The sequence below is a fragment of the Microcaecilia unicolor genome, chromosome 5, assembly GCF_901765095.1.
Source record: "Microcaecilia unicolor chromosome 5, aMicUni1.1, whole genome shotgun sequence".
Lineage (NCBI taxonomy): Eukaryota > Metazoa > Chordata > Amphibia > Gymnophiona > Siphonopidae > Microcaecilia > Microcaecilia unicolor.
The window spans coordinates 162,195,348-162,208,720 of NC_044035.1; the positions used below are offsets into that span (position 1 = coordinate 162,195,348).

The window sequence follows — 13,373 nt, forward strand, 5'->3', positions numbered from 1 at the left end:
CCTCAATGGACTTTGGTCTGACTCAGCACAGCTCATCGTATGTTATCTTTTCTTGCTCTATAGTCTTCAAGTCATGTCTGCTTGGTTTTCTGGTCACAATCACTTCTTTACCCTTTCATTTTTTGCTCTGTGAAAATGGCAGTCTCCCTTCTGAACTAAAAATATCAGTCTGTTCTGGGCATATACTCCCAAACTACTGGTTACCATAAAATAGCACTATACACCCACAATACAACCTGCTTTTTACTAGGCAACTTTCACAAATGGAGACAAATATTTTTTTAAACCACTCCAAGTATGTCCTTCTCTGCTCCCTTTATTAGAATTAGTACATGGATATTAGATATATTATGAAATGCATTTCCACATGTTGAAAGCCCAACAGAGTAGATAGCTGTAGGTCAGAACTTCCTAAACTGTGGGTCATGACCCTGCATTTGGAGTCACAACCTGGGCAGCTGAAAGACTGGGGAGCACTACTGTAGATCATTAGAGAACAAAGGCCTTCTTTTACACAGCTGCACTAGAGATTCTTGCGCTGCAAATGAGAGGAAGCCCATTCAATTCCTATGGGTTTCCTCTCATTTGCTGCATGGCTTTTTAAAAGAAGCCCAAAGTTATCAATGTGAGCTATTGTTACGATGTGCTATTTTACAGTTAACCCCAGTTAATAATAACCAGGTTTCAATGCATAAAATGGGACCTGTGCTAAAATAGCACGAGTTAGTAGTAAAATGACACATCTTAAATGACAGTACCCATTGATAACTATCCCTAAATCCTTTTTTTTTTTAACCTCCTTGTAGGAGTAATTTTTAAAAGCATTTCTGCACTTCAGGCAAATTTTATTAACTTTTTCAGGGTTTACACATGGAAATTTTAATGTACACACTCCAAATACAGTGGTGGAAATAAGTATTTGATCCCTTGCTGATTTTGTAAGTTTGCCCACTGACAAAGACATGAGCAGCCCATAATTGAAGGGTAGGTTATTGGTAACAGTGAGAGATAGCACATCACAAATTAAATCCGGAAAATCACATTGTGGAAAGTATATGAATTTATTTGCATTCTGCAGAGGGAAATAAGTATTTGATCCCCCACCAACCAGTAAGAGATCTGGCCCCTACAGACCAGGTAGATGCTCCAAATCAACTCGTTACCTGCATGACAGACAGCTGTCGGCAATGGTCACCTGTATGAAAGACACCTGTCCACAGACTCAGTGAATCAGTCAGACTCTAACCTCTACAAAATGGCCAAGAGCAAGGAGCTGTCTAAGGATGTCAGGGACAAGATCATACACCTGCACAAGGCTGGAATGGGCTACAAAACCATCAGTAAGACGCTGGGCGAGAAGGAGACAACTGTTGGTGCCATAGTAAGAAAATGGAAGAAGTACAAAATGACTGTCAATCGACAAAGATCTGGGGCTCCACGCAAAATCTCACCTCGTGGGGTATCCTTGATCATGAGGAAGGTTAGAAATCAGCCTACAACTACAAGGGGGGAACTTGTCAATGATCTCAAGGCAGCTGGGACCACTGTCACCACGAAAACCATTGGTAACACATTACGACATAACGGATTGCAATCCTGCAGTGCCCGCAAGGTCCCCCTGCTCCGGTAGGCACATGTGACGGCCCGTCTGAAGTTTGCCAGTGAACACCTGGATGATGCCGAGAGTGATTGGGAGAAGGTGCTGTGGTCAGATGAGACAAAAATTGAGCTCTTTGGCATGAACTCAACTCGCCGTGTTTGGAGGAAGAGAAATGCTGCCTATGACCCAAAGAACACCGTCCCCACTGTCAAGCACGGAGGTGGAAATGTTATGTTTTGGGGGTGTTTCTCTGCTAAGGGCACAGGACTACTTCACCGCATCAATGGGAGAATGGATGGGGCCATGTACCGTACAATTCTGAGTGACAACCTCCTTCCCTCCGCCAGGGCCTTAAAAATGGGTCGTGGCTGGGTCTTCCAGCACGACAATGACCCAAAACATACAGCCAAGGCAACAAAGGAGTGGCTCAGGAAGAAGCACATTAGGGTCATGGAGTGGCCTAGCCAGTCACCAGACCTTAATCCCATTGAAAACTTATGGAGGGAGCTGAAGCTGCGAGTTGCCAAGCGACAGCCCAGAACTCTTAATGATTTAGAGATGATCTGCAAAGAGGAGTGGACCAAAATTCCTCCTGACATGTGTGCAAACCTCATCATCAACTACAGAAGACGTCTGACCGCTGTGCTTGCCAACAAGGGTTTTGCCACCAAGTATTAGGTCTTGTTTGCCAGAGGGATTAAATACTTATTTCCCTCTGCAGAATGCAAATAAATTCATATACTTTCCACAATGTGATTTTCCGGATTTAATTTGTGATGTGCTATCTCTCACTGTTACCAATAACCTACCCTTCAATTATGGGCTGCTCATGTCTTTGTCAGTGGGCAAACTTACAAAATCAGCAAGGGATCAAATACTTATTTCCACCACTGTAAATATAAGTTTCTCTTATGTAGGTGGAGACAGATCCCATCCCCAGGAATGCACTTTTTTATAACATGAATATGCATGTGAATAAAATAAAACAGAAAAATTGTATGTTTCTCAGCTTCCAGAATTGGGGGGGGGGGGGGGGAATCATTTTAAAAAGTTAGATATGTGCCCAAATTTCTTTCATGGAATGGGCATAGGAAAAGTAATTTTGGCAAAATATAGAGAAACCCCTTTCAGTACATCCTGTTTTGTGCCCACTTACCCCCTACTCCTACTCAGGTAACTATAGTGATACGACAGTTTCTACTTATGTTGCCACAGTAGCATATAAAAGAGGTAGTTCTAAAAAAGGGGAGTGTACTTTAAGTGGTAAAGTACACAACCACCTTAGTGTATTTTAATCATTTAGTGCCGATGTGGCAACATACATGCATAAATGACCCCTTGCAAATTAGCTACTAGAAAAAATACATGCCAATGGCATACTGATACATACTGTGCCAGCTGTGTGCACAAGAGTGGAATTTGAGCGAAGCGCACAAGTACACACACAAATTATAAAATGCTATAATTTATGCGCAAACATGATATATATTGGTGCAGAAATTTACACCTGCGCTGTCCTTAAAGAGTGTGCACTATTTGCACATAGTGTACACTCCCAATAGAATGCACATGTGCAACCGTTCGATGTGTATCTATCGAGAAAGAACACACACTATGTCCTGGATTCTATACATGTAAGTTGAAATTAGTGCATGGATTTACAAATTAATTTGCTTACAAGCCAATTAATTGCAATAAATTGTATTTTGCAAAAATGGACTGTTCCGGATAGACCTGAATTCTGGCACTGGCGCAACCAGGTGCATCAACTAATGACTTGGGAGGCGCAAGAGGCCAGGGGTTCCTTTAAACGGAAATCACGATTTTTAAAGACTTGGAGTCCCTATATAGCCAAACTCATGCAAAGAGGTAGAAGTCTCATCCTTAACAAATTATGACTGAGGACCTTGAGGTTCCATTGATTCCTTTAGACGGATCATAGGGAGGTTAAAAGGGAGGGGGGATGGGAGGGTTGGGGGGAGGGAAAAGATTATGTAAAAGTTTGATGTTACTTTAGTAAAAAGTTTTGTTATGGACTATAGAGATATAAAATTGGTGATTGTTATTGATGATTAAATGTTGTGGATGTGACATCAATAAAAAAGTTAAACCTAATTGCAATAAATTGATGTTATCAATTATTATATTTAATTGGCATTATTTAGAATTTCCATGCCAACTGCCTATAACCCCACACGCCTAAATCCCCTGGTGCGCAACTCAAAAGGTAGCATGGCTAAGGATGAGGCAGGGACTTTCCAAAAAAATTGCACACGGAGATATAGAATAGTGTCATTCCTGTGCCCAAATGCAGTAACTTGGGTGCCGTGCCGGCATTTACACCAGGTTTCAGCTGGCGTAAATAGTGCTCACATATGGGCACAGAAATGGGCTCCAAGCGCTATCCTATAAAGAGAGCTCAACTTGAAGCACACTTTATAGAAAAGCACTCCATGCAGATTTTTTCCAGCACCCAAATTTGCGCACTAATTACTGAATCCAGTCCTATATGTACACAGTACATACTCTTAATGAGTGGAGGAGTGGCCTAGTGGTTAGGGTGGTGGACTTTGGTTCTGGGGAACTGAGTTCCACTTCAGGCACAGGCAGCTCCTTGTGATTCTGGGCAAGTCACTTAACCCTCCATTGTCCCATGTGAGCCACATTGAGCCTGCCATGAGTGGGAAAGCACGGGGTACAAATGTAAAAAATAAAATGACAATCAATTCCTCACACACACACATAAAATATATGAACATAAAACAAAAACTTTCTGGAACCCCAACAGTCAAAGTTCCAGCGCTTCAGCACCTGCCCATACTGCAGGAACAGTGCAGAAAAATAGCCCTCCAATGTGCAAAGCTAATGGAATTCAAAGCTGTGAGACCAAAAGGGGGAGGAACGCACCTGATGCATGCACACATGAGTTTTGCAGTAAGCAAAGCTCTTATGCACATGCCCAGGCAAACCCAGAAGTGGAGCACACATTGGCACCACTCTTCTGCACCTTTAAATATAAGCTTTTGAAAAATGTTTTCCTCTTGAAAGGCTTAAGAGCAGAAAGCAGGCGCCAATGCGTGCTTTCATTTACAGGTTTGCTTGAACTTGCACGTTTCTCAGTACGTGCGCTTAGGCTTGCATGGGCTTCCTTCCACTTCTGAAACAAATCAAAACCCGCAGATTTTAAACAAAGATAATAAGAAATCCTCTCTTCAAATCCCCCATTTGCCAGCTCCAAACTGGCGTTGTTTCCAGGATTTGTTTGTGCACTGTTTTCCGAGCATTGGAGGGGGCATAACAAATGACCTCATTAACATCCATTTTACTACATTTAAATACAATCTGCAGCCATTTTTTGTATGCACATTTCCTGCACTAAAGCCCTCTGAACATTCTGCGCTGATTAATACCAGCACCAATCAGCTCTAATGCCAGCTTTAGGTTCTGACTCTGAGCATCGGCCCCTGGGTCCCATCTCTAGTATTTTATAGAGAAGTGTAAGTGCCTATTTTTCTATATAAAACAGTAACAAAGTAGAGGGGGAAGGGAAGCGAATGGGACTTATATACTGCCTTTCTGTGGTTTATCCAACTACATTCAAAGTGGTTTTACATATTATATACAGGCACTTATTTGTACTTGGGACAATGGGGGATTAAGTGACTTGCCCAGAGTCACAAGGAGCTGCAGTGGGAATTGAACCCAGTTCCCCGGGATCAGAGTCTGCAGCACTAACCACTAGGCTACTCCTCTTATACAATTATCCTCCATAATATAAAAAAAATGTATAGATAATAGTGACTGTTGCTGTGAGAACAGCTGTACAGAAGGAAACAGGAAAAAAAAGCAGCACAATAAGAAGTTTTGCAGTGTGGTGCCATCAGTTGAGAAGAGGTGCAAAAAGTGAATGTCTGATCTGAGCAGTGCTTTCCCAGTAATTTCATTGTTTTCATTTAAATCAGTTATTGCCATTCTTCTACACCACCAACTTGTTATTGCTTTCAAGAAAAGGATTTTCTCCATGGAAGGTGTCAGGAGCCCTAGAGCGTGTGTGTGTTCTTCTGCAGCTCCTCTCTGGAGGATAGCAATTCAGGCTTCGTTTTGGTTATGGAAAAAAAAAAAAACACCTTTTGGAAGCAGACAGTTTTCGCCCCCTCCTCCTCCTCCTCACCCCCATGACTACTTAGTTATCCTACGGTAATGCAATTTCTCGCAGTGGTCGGCCCTGCCTGCGATCTTAGGAACGAACAACCTCAGCTAGCCTGACTTTGTAGAGAGCCGGGTACCTGCGCCTTTAAAGGGCCTAGCCCCAGCTCGCGCACTTCCTCGCCTGCCCCAAATTCTCTCGCGCTAATTTTTTTAAACATTCAAACCCCCTTCAGTCTTTTCAAACACCCAGAAGGGGAGGGCGAGGAGGGATTGAAGTCGGCTTTGGTGGTCCTCCTCCACATTCGCTCTCAAATCACCACCAGAATTCCCTAATAGTCCAAGAAGAACAATAATATTGGGGGGGGGGGGGGAGGAGAAGATATATATAAATATCACACACACTAGTCACTCACAGCGAAAAACGGGAAAACAGACGCACGGTACCACAGAAAGCGGCGCTGTCATTTTGCCTTCTGTTTCTCAAACGTCTTCATGGTTGTAGATCCCTTTTTAATTTTTTTTTTTAAACAGGCCCCTGAAGAGGGAAATACTAGCATCATTCAAACTAAACAAACCCAAACCAAGAAAACAGGGCAGGAAAGAAGAAGTGGAGCCCGTGGAGACCCAAAACTTTTTTATTATTATTATCATTACTGTTTTCCTGAAAGGAACGCACAGTATATACATAATATTCGGTTAGTCTCTTGTCTGGAAGCAGTTTCCTGACAGGAAGAAGCGGGAACTGAGAAGGAGGCGGAGGCCTGAGTGGGGAACTGAAGCGTGAAATAAGGAACGTATTTACAAATAACACGCACAAAACCAGCCCGCACCAAGCCACGCTTTATAATTAGGTATCATTTTTTTTAAATGGGGGGGGGGGCGGGGGGAATGGGGAATATCATAACAAACAAGAGGGACGATTTCTTTTCAATTTTCCAGGAGGATGGAAGCGAGAGCGGAGCCCTGCGCCCCATTGATTCCTCTTTCCATCCCCGCTGGCCCATGAAGAAAACCAAAACACAAAACGTCCTTCTGGTCATTAGCGCTACGGAAATTAGCAAACGAAAGTATGATAAAAAATGTGTGAGAGAGAGCGAGAGAAAGAGGCGGCCTCCTCCGCGCCACCATCCCACCTTTGGCCGCGGGAGCTCCCCCCACTATTCCCATTCCCGCCCTTTTCCTCCCCCCGCTTTCAACCATTATCTCTTTCTTTTTCGCGGCTATTAGCGCAGCCAAGGGAGGCGATGATCCCCTTTCTCTCTCTCTTTTAAAACGATGTCTCTGTCGCTTACAGAAGTCGTTTGGTAATCCTCAACCCCCGTCTGCTTCTCTTACCTTCCCCTTTCTCTCTCTTTCCCTTCAAGGATTCGGCTAGGTGGGAGTGGCTCTTTTATTTTTATGTTTGTGTTTATCCTTTTCTTTTACGTCCTTGCTTTTGCCTTCTCTCCTTTCTCTTCGAAGAAAGTGGTGTGTAAATGGCAGCTTCGAGAGGACTCGGAATGGATGGAGGGCAAAGGGAAAAGGGTGAAGAGGAAAGGGGCTGCATGGGAGAGAAAAAGAGAGGGGCAGACCAGATACCACCCCTGGGAGGAGTTCCAGGCAATTTTATTTCCCAACTAGGTCGGGCAGCGGGCTGTGTGAGTTGCATGCATGTTCATTCATGCTTACAGGGTTTTGTTTTGTTTTTTGCTGTTATTGTTTTTCTTTTTAAGAGAACTTGTGCAACATGTATGTGTGCATCTGCTTGAATGTGTTATGAGGCAAAAAAAACCCCGGTTATTCCGTATGCATAACAAATAACATTGCTAACGAAAATGATCTGTTAGAGCTTAAATTCGGGGACTTTGCATTCCAGTTTTTGTAACTTCCGTGGAAGAGGCAGAGGAAAATATGCAGGCAAGACAGTTTGTATATGTGTTGCCAAAGCAACAGCTACAGTGCATAAAAGACAACTATCCTACCTCCCTATCTGCTATTCTGTGGATGAGCAATCCAAGTGGCAGTGTTGGCAGATAAACTGCAAAATTTTAATTTATCAACCAGTGTTCATTCAAGAGTAGCAAAGGAACACAGACAGGACCAAATTCTGTATATCGCACACAAAACAATTGGTGCTGAAAGTTGGGAGCTGTTTATACAATACGCTTAGTGCTGGGATTCGTGACTAAATTTTAGGCGTGGGGATTTACACCAAGTAAAAGCTGGTGTAAATCCCAGCATCTAAATTAGGTGCGGATCAGGCATATTCTGTAACTGAATGTGCAAATCATTGGAACACCTATGACCCCTCCATGCCCCTCCAATAGCCATGCTCCCTTTTCAGATCTGTGCTCTATAATTTACGCACACATTTTTATAGAATATGCCTAACAAGATGTGCACGTAAATTCTGATTTATGCCAATTAGTGCTGATAATTGATTGTTAGAGTCCAATTAGCACTAATTGGTTCATTCAATTAAATTGTGTGCGTAAATTGGACACGTGCCCATATTTGTGCACACAATTTTGTATGCCATATATAGAATCTGGGGGACAGTGCACAAAAGGCAATCATCCTACCTCCCTTTCTGCTATTCTATTGATAACCAATTCATGGGTTTCTATGGCAGTGTTGACAGAAACTGCAAAATTTTAATTTCCCATCCAGTGTTCATTCAAAAGTAGTCCAATGTATGCCTAAACATATGACAACACAAAATTTCCATATTTACCCCCTCTTTACTAAGCCGCGCTAGTGGCTGCCGTGCACTAATTCCAACACAGCCCATTTCACTTTAAATGGGCTGTGTCGGCATTGCCACGTGGCTTAGTAAACAGGGGAGTTAGAAAATAAAATGATATACTGTACATGCTGTTGTCAATTATAACTTTTAAAGTTCACAGTGATATCTTCCCTAATAAAATCTTAATATGTTAATCCTCTGGTTAGTGATCACAGCATTTTTTTCTTTTCATTGTCTAGTCTGTAGGTACATTTCTTGAAACTATCTTTTGTGTGAATTTCAGACTGTCTAGGGTGCCATGGATTTCAATTTGCACTCCCTAAATGGTAGTTATGCAGCAGTGCCTGCTAGATGGCATAACTTGGTGCTTCCCAAACTTTCTTGCTCATGACACTATTTTAATGTGCAAAACGTTCATGTGACCCTGATCCCCCAAGCCCTACTGTCATCAGCAGATAATGCTGTTGGAGTCTTCACCTCTCATCAAGCCCACAGAGGACATGCTGTATCCTTTTGGCCTACCAGGACAGATGATACCACTTTTGGGGGGTTTTCCTGCTAAGTTCTTGACTACAAATGAAGCACTTGTGACACCATTTGGGGTTGCTACTCTTGAGTTGGGAATCTCTATCATAACTCAAAAGTGAGGTCATATAAATTAATAGGCAAGTGTAATGACTATTTAAATTAGTATTAAAAAAAATTAGTACTCTTGATCACATGTAAAGCGTGGTTAAGGACTGTGCATATGGAAATCAGATAATGTTCCCTGATCTGCATTGATCAGATTCAACATTTGGGAAGATAGAGCATCTCAGTTGTTGTACCATTGGCGCAGCTAGACCTGACATTTTGGCTGAGCCCAGAGCTAGTATGGGTGGGCACTATATATATACTAAACTTGATCAGATATGTCTACTATATGTCACATATTCAAAGCTGGAACTAGGTTTGTGAGCCCTTGGGCCACTGCCGAGGTGGCAGGCAAAACCACCCCACACCGGAGACTAGGCAAAACAGGACTGGAATCCCAGACAGGAGTTGCAGCAGAGGCAAACAAGCAGGAATAAGCAGAGCAGGCACACTTAAACTTCACCTGCACTTGGCCGCCTTTCACCAGGAGTTGAGCCCCTGACTGCAGGTGGCCGGCAGGACTTACTGGGCAAGGCGGGACTGGATACCCACTAGGCTGAACCAGGACTGAGGGTCAGAGGGGAAAGGAACATACAGGGGCAGCAGGGCAAGGAAGGGAAAGCTAAAGGGCAGGACTGAAAGCTGCAAGCAGCCACTAAAACAGGGGAAAACACTGATAACAAGACACGAACTGAAAGCTGCAGAGCAGCCACAAAGACACAAACAGACAAAGACTAAACACAAAACTATAACCCAGAGACAGGACTAGCAAACAAACAACAACCTAATCTAAACTATACACAGCCTAACTAGAAACAAACAAGAATCTCAGGCAAGAACTTAAACAGAAGTGCAACAAGCACCAACATACCAGGGCCTAAGGCGATGCAAAGGCCAAGGCAGAGAATTTCCAACTGACTAATAAGCCCCGCAGTAGCTGAGGCTCACTGCAGCAATCACCAGGCAACTACGGGTGCTGTGTAGGTTCAATCCAAGCAAGCAAGTCTGGCAGCCCGGAAGATCCAGACCGACTGGGCTGAAATCTGGAACGGGTGACAATAACCAGACAGTAGCGCTATAGAAATGATAAATAGTAGTAGTAGTAGTCCATTGCAGCCACCAGGTCTGGCCACCAGGTGGCGAGAGGAAGGAGAGCACAAAACATGGGCACAACCGTGACACTATAATGGCAAATATGTCAACACATAACAGCATAATTACAGCAATGGCATATACTTTGCTTATAACAAATGTAAATGCCTGATTAAGCAAAACAGGAAGAAAACCTTTGAAGTCTTTTTCCCTTCCTTTGGGTCTACTGCTTTCTCTCTATTCTGATGCTGAGAAAATAAAATTGCCACAGTTTGGCACATATCCTTCAACTTTGCTTTATAAGAAACGTATATCAAAGGACAGAACGAATCACAGATGAAGAACAAACCCAAAAACTTTACTGAAAATGATCCAACATGACCACGATTCGCCTGAAGACTATGTCAGGGGCATTTGTAAAAAAAAAAAAAAAGTTTAAAATAAACACAAGAACAAAGCCATCTCTTACTTATCAAATGTAGAACGTACAGGTTTGTACATGCACTCAAGAAGTGTATCGTTCCATGGCGTGACCGCACCTTGAGTATTGTGTTAAATTCTGGTCGCCGCATCTCAAGAAAGATATAGTAGAATTGGAAAAGGTGCAGCGAAGGGCGACTAAAATGATAGCGGGGATGGGATGACTTCCCTATGAAGAAAAACTAAGGAGGCTAGGGCTTTTCAGCTTGGAGAAGAGACAGCTGAGGGGAGACATGATAGAGGTATATAAAATAATGAGTGGAGTGGAACAGGTGGATGTGAAGCGTCTGTTCACGCTTTCCAAAAATACTAGGACTAGGAGGCATGCGATGAAACTACAGTGTAATAAATTTAAAACAAATCGGAGAAAAGTTTTCTTCACCCAATGCATAATTAAACTCTGGAATTTGTTGCCGGAGAACGTGGTGAAGGTGGTTAACTTAGCAGAGTTTAAAAAGGGGTTAGATGGTTTCCTAAAAAACAAGTCCATAAACTGCTACTAAATGGACTTGGGAAAAATCCACAATTCCAGGAATAAACATTTATAGAATATTTGGGAAACTTGCCAGGTTCCCTTGGCCTAGATTGGCTGCGCTGTTGTGGACAGGATGCTGGGCTTGATGGACCCTTGGTCTTTTCCCAGTGTGACATTACTTAAATACTTATGTAACTATTGTAAGTCCGCAGGAGTGCACTCAGGTGTGCAGTGGCCCTCTAGTGGCTCCTGCCCATCCTCACCAGCCCTTTGCTTCAGGGAACCACCTTGAAACCAGACTTCTCTGAATCTCGTTGACTCGGGCCTCTATGTTTGGTCCTCCCCTTTCCCTCAGGGTGACCTCTGCATTAACCTTCAGTCCTGGCCCGGCCTCCCCGCTGTATCTCCGGGTAACTGACCCACCTCACCTGTTCTTCTGGTGGGCCCCCTGGTCCCTCTCCTCTGGAAGATAGCGAGGATCCCTTTGCTCACAGAAATATGCAAATTAAGCTGATCATATGTAAATTCAGTTTATTGGAACTAGGCTACAGACTTGGGGAACCTGGCTTTCCCACTGTTATTCTGTTACTGCGATTCACCCCCCCCCCCCCCATCCATCCTCTCTCCCCTCCCTTGGCTTAGAGGATGCTTTTTATAGGGTGCCCAATAATCCCCCCCATCTCTCTTTAGGCCTCTCCCCCCCCCCCACCCCCCTGCTTCCAGAAATGTCTGCACCCAGAACTCTCTCCTCCTTTCCAGCTTCCACTCAGAGAGTCCCCCTGGTGGCCTCCCCAGGGAAGTACAGGTCCTATGCCACGAGCACCCCCTAGCCGTTCCTTCTGGTCACTACCATGGACTATACTTTTTGGCTCCCTCTAGTGGCCAGAATAGGCATTTTCCCGGTTTTCAGTGGGAGAGCGCCCTCTGGCGGCCTCATGTAAAGGCAGACACTGTGTTTATCACACTATTTAAAAAGAACAGTGCAGTGTGCTTTAATACAAAAGCAGTAAGTGCATAATATGGAATGCATATTGTGTTGTGGGACAAAACACATTTTTTACATATGTGTTTGGTGTAGTGAGACAAAGAAAAAAAAATCAAATACAGTTTAAATAAGGAGCACATGTCTAATAGGGATTGACAAAAGGTCTATCCTCTATAGTCAGCTCGGCCTTCTCAAAGGCTAAGAGCTTCTCTGTATATAGGCTTATAAAAGTACCTCATGGGCAGCCACTAGTGATGTTTTAGAGAAAGTAAATTGGAATTTGGTGCTAATGTACAATTCCAAAGCTGTATAATAGTATCTAGCAAATTAAGTTGAGAAACTATGCTCACTAAAGAATGAGGCGCCATCTTTTGGTGTTGAATATATCAATAATTCTGTCATTGTCCAATGAATTACACAGTTCTCTTTCAAATGATAACAGTGACAGATTATGGAGGCGACTGGTGAGCATTGAGGCTCTTGATGCCATTTTGATTCTGTTTACAGTTGAAAACAGTCATTCCACAGTGCAAGTTGACATCGGCAGAGTGATAAACACTCTTAAAAGGGCATTGACATTTGGGAAAATGTCCACATTGCAGTTGTCTAGTACTTCGATTAAAGATGGAAAATTTGTACCTTCTGCTACTTTGCGTTTTAGATGCTGAACAAACACTGTTAATTCAGCTTCCTCTATGGTAATGCCATATAAAGTGCATGGGGGCAGTAGACTCTCTCTTCGGCCAAATGCCTCAGATGTTGGCATACAGGCAACAGAAGCAGTCATCATTCCATAAGCATCATCTTGAAAACGGTTATTCAGTTCACTTAGCTGGCAGTCAATTATCTCATTCCACAGATGTCTCAAATCTTCATTGCTTTGAACAGAAAAAGATTTACCCAAAGTGGGGGAAAAAAAAAAAAACAATGAATCACCAAACTTTATAGGTAGCTTTGTCTTTCGAGAGGAAGAAACATCCCACTTTTCAATATCATATTTCTCCATGAGATCCTCTGTTAACTTAAGAACTTTATCAAAGTCATTTGATGTGTTCTCCCTAAACTGAACAAAAGCTTCTTTTAGACACTCTATAAGATTAATGCAATCTGTAACAGACAACATGGCACTCTGTAGTGCTTTCATGGCAAAATCACAGCTTTCAAATAATTTCCCAAATGTAACTGCCAGAAATAAGAATTTCTTTGTCTCTATCTGATGTAGAAGAGATAGGGA

The 13,373-nt window shown here is 43.0% G+C and overlaps 1 protein-coding gene across 2 annotated transcripts in view; it reads right to left on the bottom strand.

Annotated features, from left to right (window-relative positions):
* Positions 1 to 7,313, bottom strand: part of LOC115470394 (core histone macro-H2A.2) — a 184,442-nt gene extending 177,129 nt beyond the window's left edge. For both annotated transcript variants that reach the window (XM_030203527.1, XM_030203526.1), the window contains exon 1: positions 7,085 to 7,313. The gene's annotated coding sequence lies outside the window, so the exon portion shown is untranslated. The remainder of the gene's footprint in view (positions 1 to 7,084) is intronic.
* Positions 7,314 to 13,373: the final 6,060 nt, after the last annotated feature.